Here is a 26,917-nt window from a genome sequence, read left to right as displayed (position 1 = left end):
ATATCTTCTTTGGAGAAATGTCTATTTAGGTCTTCTGCCCATTTTTGGATTGGGTTGTTTGTTTTTTTGATATTGAGCTGCATGAGCTGCTTGTATATTTTGGAGATTAATCCTTTGTCAGTTGCTTCATTTGCAAATATTTTCTCCCATTCTGAGGGTTGTCTTTTCGTCTTGTTTATGGTTTCCTTTGCCGTGCAAAAGCTTTTAAGATTTATTAGGTCCCATTTGTTTATTTTTGTTTTTATTTCCATTTCTCTAGGAGGTGGGTCAAAAAGGATCTTGCTGTGATTTATGTCATGGAGTGTTCTGCCTATGTTTTCCTCTAAGAGTTTTATAGTATCTGGCCTTACATTTAGGTCTTTAATCCATTTTGAGTTTATTTTTGTGTATGGTGTTAGGGAGTGTTCTAATTTCATTCTTTTACATGTACCTGTCCAGTTTTCCTGGCACCACTTATTGAAGAGGCTGACTTTTCTCCAGTGTATATTCTTGCCTCCTTTATCAAAGATAAGGTGACCATATGTGTGTGGGTTAATCTCTGGGCTTTCTATCCTGTTCCATTGATCTATATTTCTGTTTTTGTGCCAGTACCATACTGTCTTGATTACTGTAGCTTTGTGGTATACTCTGAAGTCAGGGAGCCTGATTCCTCCAGCTCCGTTTTTCTTTCTCAAGATTGCTTTGGCTATTCGGGGTCTTTTGTGTTTCCATACAAATTGTGAAATTTTTTGTTCTAGTTCTGTGAAAAATGCCATTGGTAGTTTGATAGGGATTGCATTGAATTTGTAGATTACTTTGGGTAGGATAGTCATTTGCACAATGTTGATTCTTCCCATCCAAGGACAGGGTATATCTCTCCATCTGTTGGTATCATCTTTAATTTCTTTCATCAGTGTCTTACAGTTTTCTGCATAGAGGTCTTTTGTCTCCTTAGGATGGTTTATTCCTAGGTATTATATTCTTTGTGTTGCAATGGTAAATGGGAGTGTTTCCCTAATTTCTCTTTAAGATTTTTCGTCGTTAGTGTATAGGAATGCAAGAGATTTCTGTGCATTAATTTTATATCCTGCTACTTTACCAAATTCATTGATTAGCTCTAGTAGTTTTCTGGTAGCATCTTTAGGATTCTCTATGTATAGTATCATGTCATCTGCAAACAGTGACAGGTTCACTTCTTCTTTTCTGATTTGGATTCCTTTTATTTCTTTTTCTTCTCTGATTCCTGTGGCTAAAACTTCCAAAACTATGTTGAATAATAGTGGTGAGAGTGGGCAACCTCGTCTTGCTCCTAATCTTAGTGGAAATGGTTTCAATTTTTCACCATTGAGAATGATGTTAGCTGTGGGCTTGTCATATATGGCCTTTAATATGTTGAGGTAAGTTCCCTCTATGCCTACTTTCTGGAGTGTTTTTATCATAAATGGGTGTTGAATTTTGTCAAAAGCTTTTTCTGCGTCTATTGAGATGATCATATGGTTTTTCTCCTTCAATTTGTTAATATGGTGTATCACAATGATTGATCTGAATATACTGAAGAATCCTTGCATCCCTGTGATAAACCTCACTTGATCATGGTGTATGATCCTTTTAATGCAGTGTTGGATTCTGTTTGCTAGTATTCTGTTGAGGATTTTTGCATCTGTGATCATCAGTGATATTAGGTTGTAGTTTTCTTTTTTTGTGACATCTTTGTCTGGTTTTGGTATCAGGGTGATGGTGTCCTCGTAGAATGAGTTTGGGAGTGTTCCTCCCTCTGCTATATTTTGGTAGAGCTTGAGAAGGATAGCTGTTAGCTCTTCTCTGAATGTTTGATAGAATTTGCCTGTGAATCCATCTGGTCCTGGGCTTTTGTTTGTTGGAAGAATTTAATTACAATTTCAGTTTCAGTGCTTGTGATTGGTCTGTTTATATTTTCTACTTCTTCCTGGTTCAGTCTCGGAAGGTTGTGCTTTTCTACGAATTTGTCCATTTCTTCCGGGTTGTCCATTTTATTGGCATATAGTTGCTTGTAGTAATCTCTCATGATCCTTTGTATTTCTACAGTGTCAGTTGTTACTTCTCCTTTTTCATTTCTAATTCTATTGATTTGAGTGTTCTCCCTTTTTTTCTTGATGAGTCTGGCTAATGGTTTATCAGTTTTGTTTATCTTCTCAAAGAACCAGCTTTTTGCTTTATTGATCTTTGTTACTGTTTCCTTCATTTCTTTTTCATTTATTTCTGTTCTGATGTTTGTGATTTCTTTCCTTCTGCTTACTTTGGGGTATTTTTGTTCTTCTTTCTCTAATTGCTTTAGGTGTAAGGTTAGGTTGTATATTTGAGATGTTTCTTGTTTCTTAAGGTAGGATCGTATTGCTATAAACTTCCCTCTTAGAACTGCTTTTGCTTCATCCCATAGGTTTTGGGTCATCATGTTTTCTGTGTCATTTGTTCCTAGGTATTTTTTGATTTCCTCTTTGATTTGTTCAGTGATCTCTTGGTTATTTAGTAGTGTATTGTTTAGCCTCCATGTGTTTGTATTTTTTAAAGTTATTTTCCTGTAATTGATATCTAGTCTCATAGCGTTGTGGTCAGAAAAGATACTTAATACGATTTCAATTTTCTTAAATTTACCAAGGCTTGATTTGTGACCCAGGATATGATCTATCTTGGAGAATGTTCCACGAGCACTTGAGAAGAAAGTGTATTCTGTTGTTTTTGCATGGAATGTCCTATAATTATCAATTAAGTCCATCTTGTTTAATGTGTCATTTAAAGTTTGTGTTTCCTTATTTATTTTCATTTTGGATGATCTGTCCGTTGGTGAGAGTGGGGTGCTAAAGTTCCCTACTATGATTGTGTTAGTGTTGATTTCCCCTATTATGGCTGTTAGCATTTGCCTTCTGTATTGAGGTGCTCCTATGTTGGGTCCATAAATATTTACAGTTGTTATATCTTCTTCTTGGATTGATCCCTTGATCATTATGCAGTGTCCTTCTTTGTCTCTTGCAATAGCCTTTATTTTAAAGTTTATTTTGTCTGATATGAGAATTACTAATCCAGCTTTCTTTTGATTTCCATTTGCATGGAATATCTTTTTCCATCCCCTCGCTTTCAGTCTGTATGTGTCTTTAGGTCTGAAATGGGTCTCTTGTAGACAGCATATATATGGGTCTTGTTTTTGTATCCATTCAGCCTATGTCTTTTCCTTGGATCATTTAATCCAGTTACATTTAAGGTAGTTATCGACATGTATGTTCCTATTACCATTTTCTTAATTGTTTTGGGTTTGTTATTGTAGGTCTTTACCTTCTCCTGTGTTTCCTGTCTAGAGAAGTTCCTTTAGCATAACTGGTTTGGTGGTGCTGAATTCTCTTAGCTTTTGCTTGTCTATAAGGGTTTTAACTTCTCTGTCAAATCTGAATGAGATCTTTGCTGGGTACAGAAATCTTGGTTATAGCTTTTTCCCTTTCATCACTTTAAATATGTCCTACCACTCCCTTCTGGCTTGCAGAGTTTCTGCTGAAAGATCAGCTGTTAACCTTATGGGTATTCCCTTGTGTGTTATTTGTTGCTTTTCCCTTGCTGCTTTTAATATTTTTTCCTTGTATTTAATATTTGATAGTTTGATTAATATGTGTCTTGGTGTGTTTCTCCTTGGATTTATTCTGTATGGGACTCTCTGTGCTTCCTGGACTTGATTATTTCCTTTCCCATATTATGGAAGTTTTCAACTATAATCTCTTCAAATATTTTCTCAGTCCCTTTCTTTTTCTCTTCTTCTTCTGGGACCCCTATAATTCAAACTTTGGTGCATTAAATGTTGTCCTAGAAGTCTCTGAGATTGTTCTCAATTCTTTTCATTCTTTTTTCTTTATTCTGCTCTGCGGTAGTTATTTCCACTATTTTATCTTCCAGGTCACTTATCTGTTCTTCTGCCTCAGTTATTCTGCTATTGATTCCTTCTAGAGAATTTTTAATTTTACTTATTGTGTTGTTCATCATTGTTTGCTCTTTAGTTCTTCTAGGTTCTTGTTAAACGTTTCTTGTATAATCTCCATTCTATTTCCAAGATTTTGGATATCTTTACTATCATTACTCTGAATTCTTTTTCAGGTACACTGCCTATTTCCTCTTCATTTGTTTGGTCTGGTGAGTTTTTACCTTGCTCCTTCATGTGCTGTGTATTTCTCTGTCTTCCTATTTTGCTTAACTTTCTGTGTTTGGGGTCTCCTTTTCACTGGCTGCAGTTTCGTAGTTCCCATTGTTTTTGGTGTCTGCCCCCAGTGGCTAAGATTGGTTCAGTGGGTTGTGTAGGCTTCCTGGTGGAGGGGACTGGTGTCTGTGTTCTGGTGGATGAGGCTGGATCTTGTCTTTCTGGTGGGCAGGACCGTGGCCAGTGGTGTGTTTTGGGGTGTCTGTGAACTTAGTATGATTTTAGGCAGCCTCTCTGCTAATGGGTGGGTTTGTGTTCCTGTCTTGCTAGTTGTTTGGTATGGGGTGTCCAGCCCTAGAGCTTGCTGGTCGTTGAGTGGAGTTGGGTCTTAGCATTGAGATGGAGATCTCTGGGAGAGCTCTCACCGATTGGTATATTTTGGGGCCAGGAGGTCTCTGGTGGTCCAATGTCCTGAACTCGGCTCTCCCACCTCAGAGCCTCTGGCCTGACACCCAGGCAGAGCACAAAGACCCTGTCAGCCACACTGTGTAGACAACTGTGGTAAAAATCTTACTGGTGTCCTGGATTTTTCTTTGCTGGGCAATTTATCCTGCTGGCTGCTCATGGCTGGCTGCTCATGGCTGCGAGGATACACTGGTGGCAACTGGTGGCTCTTGGATCGCTCCTGCCTGACACCCTCAGGAAGCCCTCGGATGAGAGATGCAGCCCCTGGGGACAAGATAGTCTCTGCTCCCCATGCTTAGTGTTTTATAAGGCATTATCTAATAGGAACCTTAGTCTTTTTAAACTTAGTCTTTTTAAACTTAGTCTTTTTAAACCCAAGAGTTTTTTAAACTATTAGTTTCAAAAACACACCACAAATCATTCTTAAATACTTATCAAATTCAAATTCAAAGTGCAAATAATTCTTAGCCATATTTTAAATGTTTTTACCAAGAAATGTCAGTAAGAGGCAGTTAGCCATATTCCAGTTCTATGTAGTATTTTCAAGACAGGACATTCTTCCTTCCACCCTGCCCACTGAGCTGGATTGGGTATTGCTCCTGTGCTCCCAGAACAACTTTTGAACATCTCCATCATACCTCTTGCCACATTCTATTAAACTTATCTCTGTCTGTTTCCCCAACAAGATTTTCTTATGCACCTTGTAATAAAGGTACCTAGCATACTTCATATAACGTTGTTGTAAGTATCCAGTAAATGTTTGTCCATTAAACAAAGAAAGCTTTTAAAAATTGTCTTCAACTTTTTTTCTACAATAACTTTGTTCTTCCCCTTCAATTATTTCATTAAGTTATACTGTCCTTAATTTCTGTTTCTAGTAAAATTTTTTCTAGTAAGAATCTGAAAAGGGCTTAACAGCAATTTGACTCTGTGATTGTGGGGACTGGTTCACCTCCAGGATGTTAGCATATTTTGTTTAATTTATAAAAATGGTGAGCCTCTGATGTTCCTTTCCCTCACTGAAGAAAAAAAAAGTGTAAAAATAGTAAATTTGATGTTGAGTCACATTACTTGTTTCACTTAAGGAATTGCCAATTCAAACACAATGGTAAATATTATCTGTTCATAAAGCATAACTTAAGTCCAGATTATATGTCTAAAAAGTGGAAAATATTTCCTCATTGGTTAAGACTTATCTGTATCAGTTGTTTTTTTTTCTTTCCATTATCAAAATAACAGCAGTAGTTTTTCCAATGTTAATATATACAAGCATTTATAGATATATGTACACATACAGTACATATATACACATATGTATATATACATGTAAACATATATGTATATTTATGTATGTATACATGCTTGTGTGTGTACAGCAGCCCCCCTTATGCATGGTTTCAATTTCTACAGTTTCAGTTACCCTCAGTCCACCAAGTTCTAAAATTATTAAACGGAAAATTCCAGAAATGATTCATGTTTTAAGTTGCGCACCATTCTGAGTAGCGCGTTAAAACCTCACACTGTCCCACTCTGTCCACCCAGCCCAAAATCTCCAACAATTGACGTTGTCCACTCATGACATCCAACCATCGACATCATCATGGCTCTATGATCCAGGATCACCTGAAGCATATGATACTCATCTGCAGATAATTCTCGTATGTCACATGTCAGAAGGTCAATAGTAGCCAGCGCTACCTCACGATGCCTACGTCATTCACCTCGCTTCTCTCATCAGGTAGGCATCTTATCATCTCATATCATTACAAGAATAAGGATGAGTACAGTAAAATAAGATATTTTGAGAGAGAGAAAGACCACATTCACGTAACTTTTATTACAGTGTATTGTTACAGTTTTTCTATTTTATTATTAATTATTGTTGTTAATCTCTTAACTGTGCCTAGTTTATGAATTAAACTTTATCATAGGTATGTATGTATAAGGCTGAGTACTATCCACAGTTTTAGGCATCTACTATGGGTCTTGGAAGGTGTAGGTATGCCACACAGATAAAGGGGGACTACTTTATAATACACACACGTAAACTACATGTGTGTATTATATATATTGGCTTACTACATGTGTTCCAGAATTGATAAAACTGGTAAATTTCAACCTCAAGACACTTTACAAATAATGACAAGATCAATGAAACCCCAAAGTTGATGCACAAATTCAAATGCTTAGTCTCTGAATTCTTTAAGTGAATAATTTGCATTCACAAGATCTGCTGAACTTGGCCTATATATTTACTATCCTAGTATATCTTATATATTGAAAAATCAACAAAATTATTTAAAATTCAAGGAATAACATTTGTGTCTTTGATAACTGTATTCTTGGAAATAATCTCATTATTCTAGCTGTCAATACGTAGGGTTTTAAGCAAAGGGTTATATAAATGTTATTGGTCTATGTCTTGTTTAGACCATTATCAGTTTGCAATCATATGATTTTTAAAGTGCATTAAGTCATTAGATCAATAAGCATAGAAGGAACTAAGGAAGGAAAATTGTTACTGCTATAATTATGTCATGGGTCTAAAACTGTACCTATGAACAGATTTTTGAATGAAAAAATTCAAAGTTATAAAATTATGGTTGCATGTGGGATTGCACATGTTTGGGATTATATTATATAAGGCAACAAAACTGTAAGCATCATCTTTCCTTTCTTCGTTCTGAGAAAGCAAGATCCCCAAAGTAGCTTTGAGGATACTTTATTTATGGGCCTGCTAGTTCAGGAGCCACACACCAATTCATCATGCTCCTGCTTTGTGCCATCTGTTATAAATAAATATCCCTGCCTGCAACTTTCTGTCAGGGCATGTGTTTACTGTTATGCAGATGAATGCAATATGGGAAGACATTAAAGTTAAAAAAGAGAAAAATTGCTTATGAAAATGTCTATCGAACGTGTATATTCCTTCTACTTGTGTACAAAGGTTAGGATCACATGAAGGCCTGTAACCCAAGCAAGTCTGACTCAGAGCTCCTCGTTTAGCTTGCAACTACCTGGGGAATAGGTGAAAACAAGCAGGGAGGACGTGGCCAGATTTACAAAGACACGCACAGCCAAAGCTTCTTCCCTGAGCCCTTTTAGCCATTTCACACAACATATTGCTGTGACTTTGGGGAGGGAAGGACACATAGGTAATGTGGGAACAGTGTGAGAGAGTTTTGAAGGCAGCAGTCAACATCCAAGCTAAAGAGTGAAGAGAAGCCTCTGGGGGCCTGTGAGAAGCAGAGTGACATGGTCAGAGCGCTCGGAAAGTGAAATAATTCTGAGAAGTGTGTAGAAAATGTTTGAAGTGGAAAGAGCCTGGGAGGTTGGGAATCAAGCTAAACAGAAAAAATGATGACAGTGACTCCAACAGCAAGAAACCCTAAGCATTCTGGCGCATTCTGGAACCAGTTACTGAATGCACAAACACACTTGAAACAGTAGAAGGCCCTTTTCTTCTATAGCATATTATGCCTCTTCTTTACCGCCTTCCCAGAATTCCCACAGACCTAGAAGTAGGAAGGATCCATCCCCAAGGAAACAGCATAGTATATCAACAACACACTACATTCCAGTATGTAAATAGAGTTATCTGTAACCCCACATGTTGATGAGAAGACAGAAAAGTAACATGTAGATATATAGTGATGAGAAAACATCTCACTGACTTACGGAAAACCTGAACCAGCCTTTTTCCCCAAATAGGAAGAACAATAAAATTAAGACAAGCAATCTAAAGACATTTATTTGACTTTTGGTTGCTTCACCTAAGTTTAGAGTATATACAAATAACCATACATAGTATTTTTCATACCATTAGTATCTAAAACATCACTGTTTTCAGTGGTGAAATGGAGAAATTTACCATTTACTTAATATGAGTACTTAATATTAGTAATTTTACCTTAAAAATTTATAATCATGATTATTCTTCATATTATAAATTTTAAAAAACTATGTAACTTGGCTGTAAGTTTTTTGGAAGTACTTATGGCCTAGGTAGAATGTTTTACTCGATAAATCTATATGAGAAAAGGGTACCTCCAAATTAACATAAAAGAATAAATGATTTCCTGACTTCAAGATAAACTACAACTCTCATCCCCAGGGTGTCATTAAAGACTTGATATACTTTCTGAAGAATATTTTTGAAAGTCTCTTCTATTGGCATTATAATATTCCACAATGTTTTCTGTTAGTCATTTTATTATTTCCTTTAAAGATTTAATTCAATTCTCTTTAATGTGTTTCTCAGAAGATTAATTTTTCCCATTATTTATTTTTAGAACAAGATTTTTCCTTGAAAATAGGCCTTGATCCTTTCCTTTCTTATTGGACTTAAATATTTCTGCTTGGAAATGAGAGAGTTTGCAGTTAAATTTGAATTAAAAAACAGAATACCTTTCAGTAAATACAAATATTATCACTCTAACCAAATTGTTTTATTCGTGGTGTTTTCCAATTTTGAAGATTTCCAGAATGCTAATTTTAAAACTGCTTGTTGTAGAAAATAGATTGCTGATAAGAAAGCATCTACAGTTACTCATTTTATATCAAATTGCTTGATTTGGGGTTGCAGTAACTACTAAAAGTGATAAATACTAATTAATTGTAGGGCAAATTAATAAATGCCCAATTACACTTCTAAATCATGATCTGAATAGATTTAGAGGTCAGGAATGTAGACATTACCTGTGTATTTCTCCAACTGGAGGAGTTAGAAATTAAGAAACAAGTTTTACACCTGGACTCTTTAAATTGGCAGAGTGAATTGTACTTTTAATTCTCATGCTCATTTAAGCTATTGCACCAGCAGTTACTGGAAATGAGCTTTGTACTAAACAAAAAATCTAAACTTAAATAAGGCTGAGTATGCATGAGTATCTATGGCTAAACACAAGAAGGCTGCTGTGGGGCGCAGGGCAAGTTTCAGGTCTTGATATTTTCTACTTTGCCAATCAGGCTGTTTCTTATTTCCTTTGCACCTGGACTGTTTGCTGAATAAGAGATGGCAAATAATGGAACTGATAGTAACTTTCCAGTGAGTAAGAACAGTCCCTTCTATCTGAGAGGAAGAATGTCAGGTCTGCAAAAGCCAAATGATCCAAAGCACCCAAGAGGAAAAACACCCGAAATGACTCCAGCACCTTGGGTCTCCTCCCCAAACAAACCCTGTGCTGCTATCAGGTTTGATAAGCAGGCTTTCCTCACCCATGAGGCTATAACATGATAATGTCATTCAATAACCCTCACACCCTTTCCTGCTATTTGTCCAGCACAGGAAACTGAGGATTTTCTTGTCGTGTGGACACAGCGGAAATATCTAACCCACAAATACTGACCCTCGCATGCAAACAGACCTATATCCTCTTTCCGCCTGACAACTTCCTTCCTGCATGCCAAGAACAATCTACCCTTCATTTTTTTCCGGACTTTATACTGACTACTCTGAAAGCCCTTGGGGAGAAGACCCATGTAAACTTCCACTCAACAGCTGGATTCTCAGACAAATAGGCTGCCATGGTTGAGATACTAAAGATGCCCTCTAAATATGGTGATATTGTATTGGAAACAGTTACTACATACCACAAATAGTGCTTGTGTTTTGACAATTACCTGAAGAATTTGGCCTGTATGGACAACTGCACTAGATGTTTCAGACTCAAATCTAAGATATTTTAAATTATATCATAGGCCAGAAAGTTCTCTTTTCTAGTTATCCTGCAGAACTAGACCTGATATCATTTTATGTTCTTCAAACCTGAGAATTTAAGACATAGACATTTAAACCTAGAGAGGCAGAGGATATTATAGTTGCACATCAAATTAGCAGCTAAATCCATTTTGCTCACCCATGCAGATTAGGCTTACTAGAGATATTCAAAATCACTATTCTTTGAGCTAGGTAGTAAGACTGATGAGGTAAGTTTTATTGCTGCTTAATCACACCTCACACCTCAGGCAAGGACAGTGTGGCTTTTCAAATTTCTTTCTGAAATACTGAAAGCTTAAGACTTGACAGTCAAGGGACTTCCCTGGTGGTGCAGTGGTTAAGAATCCACCTGCCAACACAGGAGTCACAGGTTCGAGCCCTGGTCTGGGAAGATCCCACATGCCGCGGAGCACCTAAGCCTGTGTGCCATAACTACCGCGCCTGTGCTCTAGAGCCCGCAAGCCGCAACTACTGAGCCCGCAAGCCACAACTACTGAAGCCTGCATGCCTAGAGCCCATGCTCTGCAACAAGAGAAGCCACCGCAATGAGAAGCTCGCGCACAGCAACGGAGAGTAGCCCCCACTCGCCACAACTAGAGAAAGCACGCGCACAGCAACGAAGACCCAACGCAGCCAGAAAAAAAAGACTGACAGTCAAAAACCTTATTCATGTATATTTACTTAACAGAATAACTTCTTGATATTAAAAAGGCAAAGAGCTCAAGCTCGGAAAACCTAACCCAAACTTGAAAAAAATGTTACTAATGTTACTAGCTTTTGCATCCTTTTATGAAATCAGTTTCTTAGAGTTAGGTGGTTTATAATGGGCAAAGTTAAAATGCTTATTTAATAATGTTGTCAATAATTTCACTTGGTTTAAAACATTTTACTTCCTGGACAAGCCTAGTGTCAGGATATGCCTATGCAGCTAAACCTCAGGAAAGCGTAGCAGGGAGGAGGAGAAGGCTATACGTTGAAAGCAATGCTGCCAAGCACAAAGTCTGTTATCACCAGCTGCCTTTCTCCTCATATGTCCTCAAGTGCTCTCTAAAACTTCTACATATAAAATAATACCCAACAATGATAGAAAATAATAAACACTTCTATTTCTTTATGGCAGTTGTTGAATTGGTAAATAGTATTCATGGCCAAATGATTACCTTTTACCAATTTATCTAACTAATAAGTTTTTACATTTTTAATCCACACAACTTATTTAACAGTTTATTTAAAAATATGATAGTAAAGGACATTAAAAAGTACTTTGAGAGAGTGGTCACCACCATTCATGTGAAGGAAGGACTAAAACTGTCTTTCAGTCTCCAACCAATAACTCATTTGAGTGTATATTTCATCACCATGATGGCATAGAATAAACATAAAAATAATATTGAAAGGACTCCAAACACTAATTGCTTCTTTTTTGCCAGGAAATGTCCAAGCATTTTTCATGAACTATCTTATTTAAACCTAAAAAGTAGATATTATTATTTTACACTATTGTGTTAACAGCTGACACTGACCACTTACTACATGCATGTCACAGTTTTTAGAAAACTAATTAAATTAATCCTAACAAGAACCCTAAGATGGAAGTGTTATCCCAACTTTTACAGATGAAAGAACTAAGACACAAAAAGACAAAGTATCTTTCCCAAAGTCATAGAACTAGTAAGTGGTGGGGCTGGGGTTAGGAATAAGGGAATGTGAAAATTTAGAGCCTAAGACTTTGAGTGAGTCACTTGAGTTACAGGCTCCTTATCTCTAACTTGGGTCTAAAAATAACTGCCCCTCCACATCACAGGGCTGTTACATGGACCAAATGAGAAAAGGCGTGTGAATAATTAACATGGACTTTCCCTTACCCTTAACGCACACAATTCCGAATCACTAGGGCTAAACAACAGGCTGTATGTCAATTAAACATAAAAGCCACATTTCTCCTCTGTGGCTTTTTGTTACTTCACTTTCTTTAACAATTTCTGACATTTTCATAAGCTTGTTCAAAAGAAAGAAACCCATGCCATTTTGAGAGCAAAGAGCAATTTACTTCATAATTGATTGGGTAAAATGTCAAGAAAACGAAGAAACAGAAGGGTATTGGTGTTGGCTGCAGCTATGAAAACAACCCAGCACAACTTGGATGAAGGTTCTTGAAAAGTACTATAGGAGAGAATTTTATGCATCTATAGTTATTTGCTCAAAGATGCTGCTACATCAGCTCTAATATGTATCCCTGGAAACAAAGAGGCACTGATTAGCCCATTTTAGTTCAGTGCTTCTGAGGCAGACCTGATCTCAGAGGGAAGGCACAAAGCAGGAGGGACACTCATTGTTTTTATCATGGGATCTCAGTCTTAGGGAGGCCCCTGCTCACATCTGCACACCCACACAAGGCCCCAGTCCCACAAAGGCAGCTCATGGGAATACTAACCCTCCCAGGAGTGAAGGTTGGCATGAATGAATTAACACATTCATTTCTGAGTGATTCTTTGGCTTGGTTTGAATAGATGAGAATCCAGAGCTGGAAAGGAGAGAGTTTTTAATAATTTTCTATATTATCTGCTTCTGTTCTCCCTTCAATAAGGATGGCTGGATGGTGATAATAGTTAATGTTTATTGACTACCTCCATGTGTAAGGCACTGTGCCGAGCAATCCACATTCTCTCTCTTATTCCTGACCACATCCCTCCTGACCACAGTATATAGACACCATTAAAATACCCATCTTAAGCACAAAGAATCTGAGGAACAGAGAGCTTAAGGGTATACAACTATAAGTGAGAGAGCTGTGATACAAATCCTTATAGCTAGATTTTAGCCCTTGTACTCTATACATTAAGGGATAGCTTCTGAAAAAAAAAATAGAAGAAGAAAACAACAATGAGTTAATTTCAATCCACAAATCAACAGACAGTTGTGCCATGCTAGGTAAAAAGTGGTAAACAAGGCAGGCATGTCTTGCCTCTGTCAACATGTAACTTACTATGTACCAGGGAAAACAGATACTGAACAGATAATTTTAAGTGTATTGAATCTTATTAAGTACATATGCTAACAGAGCATTCCTCAAAGAACTTTAACCTAATCCAGGGGATACCTGAGGTAGCAGTGTTTAGATGGAAAGAGGAAGGATGAGCAAGTATTAAGTAGATAAAAGGAAGATGAAGAGTCTTCCAGGGGAGGTAGTGGTGTGTGTGTGAAGACAGAAGAAGCATTTCAATACCAAACTCCATATATCCCTATTCATATACAAGGGATGATGTGATTATTCTGAATTATACAAAGATGAGTGAGGTGAAGTCACCTCTTCCGTAACTAACAATTCAGTGAAAGAGACAAAGCCATACATAAATACACGGAAAACAGTGGTAGGTGGCATAAGAAGATACAAACAAGATGAGAAGGGAAGGCAAAGGAAGACATTAACATTGATGTGGAGGGGAGCTTTTAACTGGTCCTTTAAGGATAAGTATAATGTTTAAAATGTAGTGGATTCTCTACTCTAAAGTGGGGAATAAATGGGAGAGTAGGAGTTAGCCCAGCAGGTAAAGGCTCTGCAACATTCATCCTGCAAAAATGTGAATGAGATCCCAAACTGAGGGAATCAGAAGTAGCTAATGAAAAATGAGGCATGGAGATGACAGCAGAGACAGCAAGAGGAGACAAAGTAGGAGGGCTATGCTGAGTAAATTCCTGAGTAAATGGGGCATTGTTCCCCATTGGTTTTTGCCGTCCCTGGAAAATGTGGTGTTGGCAGGGCAGGCTAACTTTAAAGGCAGAGAAAAGATCAGTCAGACATCTGTACCCTATGCAGCAATGTGAAAAGAACAAAGAGGTTAAAGAGAGAGTGAGAAAAGACATTATCATACTTCAGAGAAAAACAGCAAAAAATGTAGTCCAGAGACCTTTTTGTAGTTGGGACCACAAAGCCCCTGAAACGTAGTAACTAGTCATTGAGTAAGTGTAAAGAGAATCTGAAAGTCCATAAAATATACACATGAACTGCACAGAAGCAGAAAAAAGTAAGATGGAAAATGTGAATGCAGTAAAGAGAAGGAAGAAGCTAGAGAACTGACCTGTGACTAATAAACAATTGTTGACTCCCTAGTACAATATACTGTAATAAATAATAAGCAGAACTACACCTGTACAGTATGCCTGCAATAAATAATAACAAATAACAAATATCTGTAGAATTATTTATAGTGCCTGAAGCGTGTATTTTGACATATATTATTTCAACTAATCTTGTAAACCACCTTGTGAGATAAGCGCAAATCATGTCAAAATGTAATGCCAGTAGATACTTATCTATTGAGAGATAAATGGCCAAGAAATAAGATTCTAAATTCCTATCCTACACCAGTCATCTCTCCACAAGTTCCCTGAATTAAAAAAAAAAAAAAAAAAGTGCCCAAGGAGACAAAGAGCAATTTATTATTATCTTACTATCTGGGGCTTTGACCCCAACACTGACGTGGACTCTAGCCTTCTGGTACGGCCCATGTGGAAGATTTCTTTTGCCCTAGCAAAGTAGACTTAAGTAGAGCAATGTCAAAGCAATTCTAAAGGCCTATACTGCTTCTTACCACTGCATTCCAAGCCTGACTATCAGATCTTACCATTCCAATGGAAGAAAAGAACAATCTAGAATGCATCTGCCATTAGGCCATAGTAGAAATTCAAATCAAGACAGTGGCTGCCCTAGATCTCAGTCTTCCAAGTCACTCTCATTTCATCATCCATGTGACAACCCAAGAGATGGCCTGTTCCCCTTACAGATAACTTATCCAAGCTCGTGGGGAGAGGGAAAGGGAAACTAAAAGGGCCACGTTCAAGTGTGAGCCAGTCTTTAACCTGGCACAGCTCTTAGTGCTGTGTCAACAAAATGAACCCAAACAATTCACAGCAGCAATCCTTCAGGGAAGAAGCCCTCAGCTTCTTTCTCCTGCAAAGAATTATTAGTATCCCGGCTTTATAGTTGTCAATGGCTTGACTAAGAACATACAATAATAAAAAATGAAACTAGAAATGGAATTCAGATTTTCTACTTCAAATTCCCTGCTCTTAGTTAAAATGAAAACTTTAATGTTTTATTAAATCAAATCTGCCCGATAAGATTTGTATATTCACAAATAATACCTTTGTTTCCTAAATCCCAACTTCAAAACTCATCTTGGGGAGTAAAAATGCCTAAAGCAAGGCATTTTTATATATTAAATAAAACATTGATATTATCACTATGCTAATGTCTTCTTTGAAACACTCACATTAGTGCCCAAGGAGGGTCTTGAGACTGAGGCCCACAACCCTGATTCATACTGCTCTATTTGCTAAATGTGAGGAGCACACAAAGTAGCTTCAGACCTGAGGCCACATGTATCTGGTGACCTTGAAGCAGGACTATTGTGTTCCTCAACATCTTTGCAAACACGGGGGAAAGCCCCAGTAGTTGGAAATCTTGTTCTAAGAATGAAGGTTCTGTATCAAGGGAGTACTACGACCTGCCAACAAGTCGATGGGTATATTTTGGACGCCATTTTTATCTAATATTTTGCCTCAGGAGAGCTCGTTCGGTTTTAATAAAAGTCCTCAATAAAAATGGATGAGCTAGTGCATCAATTCTCTTGCTTCTAATTTAAGAATCTGGTACATAAAAGCACAGATAGTGTGAAGGAAATGGATCATGACCTTATGACATTTGGCATGATTTCTGAGGCAGGTGTCAGATAGGTTCATAAGCAACTATCTTGCCAAATCTTATCAAAACCTAAAAGACGAAAAGAGAAGAAAAAATACACACTTTATAATTGACATCAAAAAGGAAGTCATTTTATTTTTAGTACATTTGCTTTGGAGGGAGAGCCAACTAATTGGAAAGAGTCCATAATTTAACCAACATCAGATCTCCTCACTGCATTCCCCATTGAAACTTAATAAATGTTAGTTTCCAGATTCACTGACTTTACAGTTTTCTCTAGTTAATGATCAGCAAGCACCTTTTATTACTTTAAATGAAAACAAAATGAAGACCTGAAATCTTGTGATCAAGAATCTGCTGGCAGACAAGCAAAATTGTTTGGTCTATTTTTATGGTTGATATAATTGTATTCAAAACCCATAAACAATGTACATCCACTTCAATACTTTTCAGCCCGTCTTTGGTCATAAACTTTAATTAAAACAAAACATCCCTTAGGTAAATCAAAGGAAGTGCCATTGAAATAATATAAACACCCAAGGAAACCTTGGGCTGTTTCCATGCTCAAGTCTGATTAGGTGGAAAAGCACCAAGCACTTGTGTCGGTAGACCAACCAATAGAGTGTGTGATTATAAGCACTTTCTCTAGTATTAAAGGTCTTCCACATAGTTTCTGGGAAAAGTGGTGCCAAATTTCTCTGTTCCAAGAGAGGGTTTTCCACTTGGAGGCTGTGGTATCTATAAAGGCTATCTTTCATGAGCAGGGTGTCCTCTATTTAGTTGTCAGAAGGCCTGTCTATCGCAGGACTTAGACTGTCTGTCCCATTTGGCTGATGTCAGAAACTTATGCTAGAGCTATGGCAGAGAAAACATGTTTTCCATTATGCTTGCACCAAAGTGTTGATTAAGGTGGCACATGTCAGACCTGGGAGGAGCCAGCACTCAAAAACAGTATAGACTTTTACAGATGCTGAAATTGTTTCCAGAAAATTCAGCATCTCAGCTTATCTTTTTTTCTTTCTCTCTCTCTTTTTTTTTTTTTTAAAGAGAGAAAAGAACCCAGGGCATTTTGCCCTTATTTTTAAACTAGCACTTTAATCATGTCTGATTTATTTTTTTTTTACCGTATTCAGACATTTCCTTGTGTTTGTAGTCAAAGAACCTTTTGATAATTGGCAAGTAGATTCTACAAGAAGCAAAGATTTCAAATTTTACTTGAGATCTGGTGCTCTCTATAAGATGATTCTTAACGTTTTTAGAATTCTGAGCCCTTTCAAAATCTGTCAAAACTATGCATTCTTTCTCAGAAAACAACTGTGCAAGATCACAAACCTATGTGGAACACCTAGAATTCCAAGGGCCTCAGGTTAAGGACCATTGTCTAAGTGAAGACAGAAATAACCATACAGCTGGCAGATTGAGTTTTTACTAGTAGATAGGAATAGAATTCCTTCACAAAACATAAATATTAATGAGCCCATATAATTTAAGCAGCTGTTGGCAGTTGGTAGATTCTTCTCATTCTGGAAAGTAGGGAAAAGCAGAGGTTATCCCAAAGGCCAGCAAGCCCTTATGTGTAAGTCTCCTTAGAAGGCCAACTCCTTAGAGAATATATTGGTTTCCAATGACCGTCAGTCAAAACTACATTGTTTCAGAAACAGAATCAGGGACATAGATGGTGGTTGCCAAGAGGGAGGTGGCGGGGAGAGGGATGGATTGGGAGTTTGGGATTAGCAGATGCAAACTGGTATATATAGAATGGATAAACAACAAGGTCCTACTGTATAGCACAGGGAACTATATTCAATATCCTGTGATAAACCATAATGGAAAAGAATATGGAAAAGAATGTATATATGTATAACTGAGTCACTTTGCTGTACAGCAGTAATTAACACAATATTGTAAATCAACTATACTTCAATTTAAAAAAAAACTGCTTTGTTTCTCCTTAAGGAAATACAGAGTCTCCGAGTGATAATGAGTAGACTTGCCAGATTTAGCAAACAAAATGAGGGACACCCAGTTAAATTTGAATTCCAGGTAAGTGAGAAATAATTTTTAGTACAAGTATGTCCCAAACATTGCATGGGACATGCTTATACTAAAAATTATTCATTGTTTATCTGAAATTAAATTTAACTGGGTACCCGGTATTTCAGCTGACAACCTTGTAAGTACCCAAAATTTTACAGCCAGGTCACTGGCTGACAGTGGGATCTAAGTTTCTAATATTTTCTAAACAATAAGTAATGAGAATTACCACTAGATTTCACAATATCACTTCAGTGAACTCTTGGGCTATTGGCAGTTAAGGCAAGCCAAAGTGATGAGATTGATATTCAACATTTTGGTTTTTGCCCTTAACTGTCTGACTCTGGTTCATTAACCCATTGTTCTTCTTCTTTCACTCACCCCTAAATTTGGGTATTTGACGATCTTTGGTCCTCAACCCTGTCTATTCTTTATCCTTTCAAACTTTCTTTGCATTTTCATTTACCCTACCACATCAGTATTTTTACCAATGACTCCCCAATCCACACTGCTATTTATTCTAACTCAAGACTAATTTTTCCATTTGCCAGCTGAGCCTTATGCCAGAAATGGACTCATTAAATCCCATAATGACATCTCAACCTACCACCAAATAGCAAAGCATCATTTGTCCTCTTATTTCTTTTTCCTTATTTCACATTCCTAACATTAGTTAACTAAATCCTGTATATCTATCTGTTAAATATTTTCCCATCCACTACCTCCTTTCATTTCCCTTTTCCTGTACTCTAGTTCAGATCCTCATCATCTCTTTCCTGTATTATTGCATTAGCCTTGAATTCATTTCCCCACTTTTAGTATTTTGCCACTGTACTGCATCTACATTATGGTCACATTCATCTTCCTTTTCTATTTAACCATTTATTGAGTGTCTACCATGGATATACAAAAGCAGTAAGACTAATATTTGCCCTCAATAAAAGTACATTCCAGTGGAGGAGGTAAAAATATGCACAAAAGAATATAATTGGCCCTTGGCCAGAGAATAACACAAAATACAGCGGTTATAGAAGTATGTTAGGGGCATGGGTGATGGTGGTAGGAAGGTATTCTGATGCTTGGATGAGATAACACCTGAACTGAGTTTTAAATTGGATCAGCATTGGCCATTAATCAGGGAGACCAGAGTTCCAGGCAGAAAGAATACCATATACAAACACATGGCAGTATAAAAAATGTGACACTTTCAAGAAACTTCAGTAATCCATTATGGCTGGAATATGTGATTCTAAGACAGGAGGGATGAGGTTATACAGGTAAGATGGGTCACATAAGCCACGATAATAATTTAGATTCTACCATGAAAGCAATGGAGAGTCTTTGAAGCTCTTTATGTAGAGTGATGACAAGATCAGATTTGTATTTTGAAAAAGGGTGTGAAAGGATATGAAAAATGGTTTTTAGGTGGCAAGGCCTGAAGCAGAAAGATGGTGAGATGCTATTGCAGAGATCTCTGTGGGAATGATGCAGGCCTTTCCTAAGTCAGCAGCAATAATGATACAAAGAAAATATTCAAGAGATATTTAGGAAGGGTTTAGATTACCTGGTGATGGCTTATATGTAGAAAAGAAGGAAAAGCATTTCTTTGATTATATGAAGGCTTGGTGAAACCTGCCCTGATTCCCATTGTCTACAGTAGAGATTTTAAGTACCCAGAAACTAAAGTAATAATTTACTATGAACCATTTCAACATAAAATATTTTGCATTTATCACTTGTCACATGATATTCTTTAAACATTGCCCTGGGAGGCGGGGGGGGCAATTTTCCCCCCCAGGGAATATGGTAAAGTCTGGAGACATTGTTGGTCATCAGAAAAGGGGAGATAAAGAGAAGAATGCCACTAGGCTGGAGCACAGGACAGGCCCTGACAACAGGCCTGGTTTCTATTCTTAGTGCCAAAATATCCATAGTGGCAAGGTTCAGCAACTGTGCTATACAGCATCAAGTGGATCTCTTACCCTGAAATGTAAGGCTCTTCAAAATATTGCCCAACTTCCTTTCCAGACTAAATTCCTATAGCCCTGCAAGTCTCCTACAGACCAAGCAAAAACAACCTATTCCTGATTTCCCAAATATATCTCTCACTTTCCACCTAACCAATCTTTCTTTTAATATTATTCTCTCACCCAGGAACATTTTCTCACCACCTGTTGGACTGCACGCCACAGGCCTTTAAGTCCTGTGCTTGCCCAGCTTCAAGACTGAAGAAAGAGCCCGGAGTCAGCAACAGAGACATCAATGGTTTAATGGATAGCAGGGGAACTTACAGGTCTGAAGCAAGGTCCTGGAGCAACACCCCACCATGTGCAGCACATGGCGGGCAGGACATGGTGGCAGTCTTTGCTCCCAAGGTGGAGGGGAGATTGCCAGTTATAGGGGGAGTTGACTTCAGGTTGGCTTATTAGTTACCAGAGAAACCAGCAGAGGGTCATGCCCCTCACCACCCCTTTGATAAGCTACCACTAGCTGGGACCTGGGGCAAGTACATAGGAAGGTCAGTCATGTGCATTGGGTATAGGTGAAGCAGGCACTGGTCTGGCAGGGGATGGACAGAGAGCAAGAGAACAGCCATCTTGAGTGGCCTGACCATACACCACCCCACCCCAACCCCCATTTGATTGTCGAAGTGCTACCACTGTCTCCTCCATGAAGTCTTTTATAATTTGCCCTTCCAGATAAATCCTCTCCCTCCTCTGCATCCATTTTGTGGTATTCATTACATTGTACCTGGTAAATGTACTACTAGTGGATTGACTTTGTCTTATCCCCCTCCTTGAAGAAAGACCCTAACAGGCCAAGCACAGTTCCTTCAACAAAGTAAGCATTCAATAAATATTTGTTAAAATTAAGCATGATTTTCTAAATCAGTTGTCTAAAATCAATGCCTAGGCTTCCACTGCATTCATGTGGACAATTCAGAGTTGACAGCTTCTCACTTATAAATGCTAAATAATATGTAGTGCCAGTAAACTGTAACCAATACTTAGTTCTACAAATATTGTGCTTTCTAATTTGAATATGCTTGTCACCACAGCCTACGAAATATCTGAGTTTTGTCCTTAAGTTCTCATTCCAGTCCAGGTTTTGGATTTGCTTGGTAGAATAGATGCTTAAGATTCCTTATACCTCTTTATGCACAGATTTACCTATCTACCAGGTGTTCTACATTGCCTTCCAACTGCTCATTTTAAGCTATTTAATTCTGCAGTGCCTGTTTCATTGTTGATATCCTTAGAAAATTTTTTCTGCCTGGTAAAATAAAACCTGTTCCTTGTCAGCTTAATAGATAACTAAACTACTTCATAGAAACACTGGGAAATATGAATGGTATGGGTGGCCAAGACGTTGCTTCTAGATTTTTAGTTTATTGCCTTTTGACTTTTACAAGACTTACTTAAGGACAAGGATGGAATATTGCTTAGTCCTCTGAGGGCCATGCATTCATGACAGGCATTTGCTTTGCGTAAGCACTAATTCATTTCTACCACCTCTGAGACAGTTTCCCCCCCCACCCCAAACCCAGTAAGGTCTATGAAACTGAAAAGAACCTGTGGATCACCATGTTACTTACCATACACAGTGAGGGTAGGCTTGGCAGTTCTGGTTTCTGCTGCCATGTTTGGCCTTAGGATATGTGTAACAGCCTCAGCAACAGAACATGCACAAATCTTCAGCAGGCAAGGTGATGTAGAAACCAAACTACCTTCCAAGCTATGGAGAAATTTAGCTGGTAAAAAATAAATCTAGGCCAAGTATACTGTTTCCAAAGCAGATATTTGCAAATCATCTGGACCAGGATGGCTTTGTGCACACAGATCAAAAAGTTATGGCCTGACCCCTTCCTCCCAAACAGTTCCATCTTCATGGCAAGAAAGTGTTTGAGTTGTTGGCCATTGTGTGATACAAAGGATGAAGGATGGGCTCTAATTTTATTCTTCTGTCTTAGTCTATAATTGGTGTCAATTAATACTCTGGGAGATATAGATAGATAGATAGATAGATAGATAGATAGATAGATAGATAGATAGATAGATAGATAGATAATAAATAGTTTAAAGATAGAAAACGAAGCCCTAAGAAGCCAATTCCTCCTGAGAAGATTAAAATTTGGAAGAGAAAAAGAATGTTTTTGATTTTTTAAATTTAGGTATAAGCACCATATAACATGAGTTTCAGGTGTACCACATGATTTGATAATTGTATGTATAGTGAATGATAACCACAATGTCATTAACATCCACATTTTTAATATTTTCTTGAAATAGCTATTCTAGTTAGAATAATAAGCTATTTATTTCCATCCTCCTTCCACTGGACTGACATGGGGAAAATGCATTTTTCTTATTTATGCCTGATCAAATGTGAACATATTTCACCACAACATGAGACCCTGAAGACCATGGATCATATCTTATTCATCTTTGTTTGTCTTCATATCACCTGGCCCAGAGCTTTGTATGTTTTACGTGTACAGTAATTGCTATTGATTTCATATTTGATCAGTCTTGTGGTATAGAGACAGGTGTGGTCTGCAATGGCACTACCAAGCGCCTCTATCAGTTCTCTCTGTATATTGATAAGTTTTTAGACTTCAGTTTTCAGATGAAATTCTCAGATTAAATTTATCATACTGATATAAATATATATGTCTATCATGAAATTTGAAAAATATCAAAAAACAATTATTAAGAAAGAAAAATGGAGGAAAATGAAGAAAATTATTAATATTATAATAGTAAGAAACTGAATACACTTAACTGTTAAAAAGACCAAAATAGTAATACAGTGGAATTTTGTCAATATATATTTTATCCAAGTGTTTAAATTGTCCAAATGCCTATTGTGATTCACTGTTTTGATACAATAGTAACAATGAAATGAAATCCAGTAAGCTATAAGTAAAGGGCATTAAACTGCAACTTTCATTCTCAAATGGGTACCTCTAACAGCATCCTTCCCAAAGTATTCAAATAACATTCAAGGTCTACTTCACGGCAACTCCAGCCAACATAAAGTGAAGCACTTGTCAATTATATGTTAAATATTACAACTTTTATAATAATGATTCTATATACAGAGTCATGAAACACTTTTTACTTCTTCCAAGAACTTCCACACACTGCTTTGATTATTATAATCTTGAGGTGAACAGGGCAAACATCATTCTTTTCCAGTTTACAGGTAAGAAAACAGGTACAAGATTTTAAATAACTTGCCTGCATACGTCTTCTTTCAGTAAGGGGCAGAGAGGAATGACACTCATCAATAACTCCAAGGCAGACTGTGACTGCCTCCCATATTTGTTTTACCAGAACATATATAGAAGAGTTCTGGCATACCATAAACACACAATCATTTCAATTATTCATTTATTCAAATGTGATACTGAGTATTCACAATGAAGGAATAGACATCATCTGACTCTAAGACCAGAGTTTTACCTTAAATGTATAGGTAGTAAATTCAGAAAGTGGAGAATGCTGTGGTGCAGCAGCCAGGTCCCCCTACAGGGCTGAGGCATTCTTTCTCCCAACTCACAGATCACAACTGCATCCTCCTATAGAAACTGCCCTTGGCCAACAGAAACTGTTTGGCCCAAGATTATGTTTCTTCCTGGAGCCCACCTGTATCTAATGACTGGTCAATGCAAGGCTAAAAAGCCTGGGCCCTTTGCCTAAATTTGGGAAATCTTCAAAGGATCGTTCCAGCTTCAACACTCCCAGTGGGATCATCTGAGGCTGTTATTGCAACCACATTACAGTTCAGTTTCTTCAGCTGCCCATTCCTGCTATCTTTGCCCTCTCACAGGTGTTGTTCCTGAGAAGGCACCTCAATAAATCTCCTGCATACAAATCTCCAAGTCTCAAGTCTATTTCCCCAGGATCCTGAATTGTGATGGTTAGCACAAGAGTCCAGTGGGACAGATTCTAAAGTGGGATTTTCATTTCTGGATACAGCCAGAGTCTCATTAAACATTAAGTTTCAGGTGACTCGTGGTTACTTTGGGTTCCTCTGAACAAGAGATTAGCAGATAGAGAAAGGAGTCTCCATCCTAACAGAGACAATTGACCCTGATCATCAGGAAGATGTGGGTCTATTTTCACACAAAAAGGACAAGGAAGAATAAGTTTTGTGCCCAGGTGATCCACTGGGGCATCTCTTGGCAATCCAATGGCCAGTTTTAATGGCAAATGGACAAGTACCTCAGTCATGGCCTAAGAAGAGCATGGTAACCATAGGCTCATGGATGAGAGTCTAGTCACCCTTGCAGGTAAGCCACCTGGACCAGCAGAGTTGTTAATCAAGGGTGAGGGGAAATCTAGAACGTATAGTTAAGGACAGAGATGGTGAGTATCAGGAACTGCTTTGAGACCAGCTGTCCTGACTGGGGCTAGAATTCCTCTTAACTTTCTCTTGAAAGTTTCCCCAGGAAAAGAAACCATCCAGAATGAAGTAGGTCTTCCCAGATGGGTTGAATTTACTATATGAAGCAAACAGATTTGAGTGGCAGAGGGAGTGGACTGTACTGGATTCTGTAGTGTGCCCTTCATATTTCCCCAAGGACCAAGCCATTTATTTTTTCAACTGTAACCCTCTCCAAGAATTGCCCTTGGCTAAAGGGAGCTGCTTGACCTAGGGACAGACCACATCCAATGACTGATCATTGCAAGGGTGCAAAATTTCAATCCCCTTGCCTCCACTTGAGACATCTCTGAAGGGATATTCTAGCTTCAGAGCTCCCTCTGAGTTGGCTGAAGCTATTGTTGCAACTGCATCACAGTTTGATTCCTCCCTCTGTCCAGTCCCACTTTCCTTTGCTACTCAGTAAACTGCCTGCAACCAAATAGCCAAATCAGTCTGTTTCCCAGGGAACCTTGTCTTTGACAACCAAGAATCCAACTGTATATAATTCCATCCTTTATATTATACATCCTTAAATGATCCAAATTTTGTTTTTTCTTCCTCTGGGTCAGAATTTGTCATTTAGGTGACAGAAGCAGAAGCAAAAAAGCAAAATTATTACTTTATTTTCCTCTAATGGTTCTGGCTCTTGGGTTATGATCACCTTACTTATCTGAAAACTGACTATAACTGAGCTTTAATTTCATCTTATGCAGTGGCTTTTTTACAGCAAATATTTTATAAGGCTTGTCTTCCTGCTGAATCAGAACCCATGTGGTAGCAGGTCTGACAAAATAGATTGTCATGATCTATTAAATCAATAATCCATGCACTAAAGAAAATTTACACTATGAGTTCCACTCTACTCTCCAATATGCATCACTACAAAGCTTGGGGGGAAAAGCCAGCTGCTGCAATGGTGCATAAAGAGGTAATTTTTAGGTTTTTTTCTTATGTGATACTGGGATCATTCAGTGAAATTTAGTCCTAAGGCATTCTAGTCAATCATACTAAAATTTAGCATCACAGAATCAGAGAGACATCAAAGTGAACAGGACCCCAAGAGATCGTTTCATGCTGCCTGACTCAAAGCAAGTTTGCTTGAATTATTTCAAATACATTATTTTGTAAGGTATTCTTCAGCTTTCAAAGAAGTTACCCACTGCAGGATCCCCAAATCCTTATTGTTAATAAATTCTTCTGCATGTGATAGTAGATTTTTTTCATTTCCTTTGTATTGGATAAGTAATGCATTTGGCCAACAAATTTCTAATCATCTTCCCTATACTTGGAGAAAAGACTGTTTCAACTTTTCTTTAATAAGCTTCTTTTAAACTTTCATTAGATCTTGTTTTCCAACCTTGCTTCTAAGTTTAAATCTTTCTGTTAAACATAGAGGAGCTAGAGTAAAAATCTGACCGAAAAAAAATTAGTAGAGCCGTCAACAGTGAGATTTAATCTTATGATCACTAAACAAAGTTGATTAATTTGTGGCTGAAACAGTTGATTGGCTCATGAAAATCTCCATTCCCAACCATGCAGTAGCAAGCAAGTGAACAAAAAATCAACACAGCAAGGACAGTGGACCAAAACTATAGAAAAAGAGCTTGAGTCCTCAATGGCATCTTTGAGCAACTGACCAATAGCACCAGCACCTATAATAGCCTGTCTCCTGACTTCTCGTTATATGAAAATAATGAAACCTTGTTTTAGTCATTCATCAAGTATTCTGTTACTTACAGCCCAGCACAATTATAATTGATACCATGATCATTATAATGAGGTATTTACTGTGGGACTTCTACCAGTGAGGTATATCCAGCACCAGTCTTCCCATCTTAGTGGAAATGAAATATTCAGTCAGTACTCTACCTATTATCCATTTATATCATTTTCATTAATGCAAAATATTTCTCAAATTTGTAAGTTGTTTTCCCTCCCTAACTGCACCACTCTTCTCAGTCCAGAGGGGACAGAAAATTACAAAAGCAGTGATGGCAGGAGAGAAGGCATAAGTTAAATTACAGAGTCTTTGGTTTTTTTTGGTTGTTTTGTTTTTTAAGAATTCACATGCAGCAACATACCTGGCATCTCCTGGTCCCTCCACAGGGAGGTCCCAATCCAAAGTTATAAATGCCATTTGTTTTTTTGTTTGTTTGTTTGTTTGTTTTATAAATTTATTTATTTATTTTTGGCCGCGTTGGGTCTTCGTTGCTGCACACGGGCTTTCTCTAGTTGTGGCGAGCGGGGGCTACTCTTCATTGCGGTGTGCAGGCTTCTCTTTGCTCACGGGTATTTTGAATGAAATTATGTCATTCTGGCTTTGGGTGGGTGGGTGGAGAGGGATGTGGGTAGGGAGAAGAATCCGCAGTCATCTCAGGATCCAGCTGCATCTGAATTATTTTTCTGTGGGTGTCTTGTTTCCATTCTTTGCCAC

General features: G+C 37.8%; 1 long non-coding RNA gene across 2 annotated transcripts in view; it reads right to left on the bottom strand.

The window, feature by feature from the left end:
- The window catches only part of LOC309656288, a 344,992-nt gene that overhangs the window by 206,378 nt on the left and 111,697 nt on the right, over window positions 1-26,917 (bottom strand). Inside the window, exon 4 of one of the 2 annotated variants that reach the window (XR_014261256.1) lies at window positions 22,537-26,908. The exons of the other annotated variant lie outside the window; for it this stretch is intronic. This is a non-coding gene — a long non-coding RNA (uncharacterized lncRNA). Of the gene's footprint in view, window positions 1-22,536; window positions 26,909-26,917 lie in introns of those variants that run through there. 2 annotated transcript variants of the gene reach the window in all.

The sequence above is a fragment of the Balaenoptera physalus genome (assembly GCF_965194825.1).
Source record: "Balaenoptera physalus genome assembly, chromosome: 2".
NCBI lineage: Eukaryota > Metazoa > Chordata > Mammalia > Artiodactyla > Balaenopteridae > Balaenoptera > Balaenoptera physalus.
The sequence above is the reverse complement of the archived record's forward strand: the minus strand, read 5'-3'. Positions and strand labels throughout refer to the sequence as shown.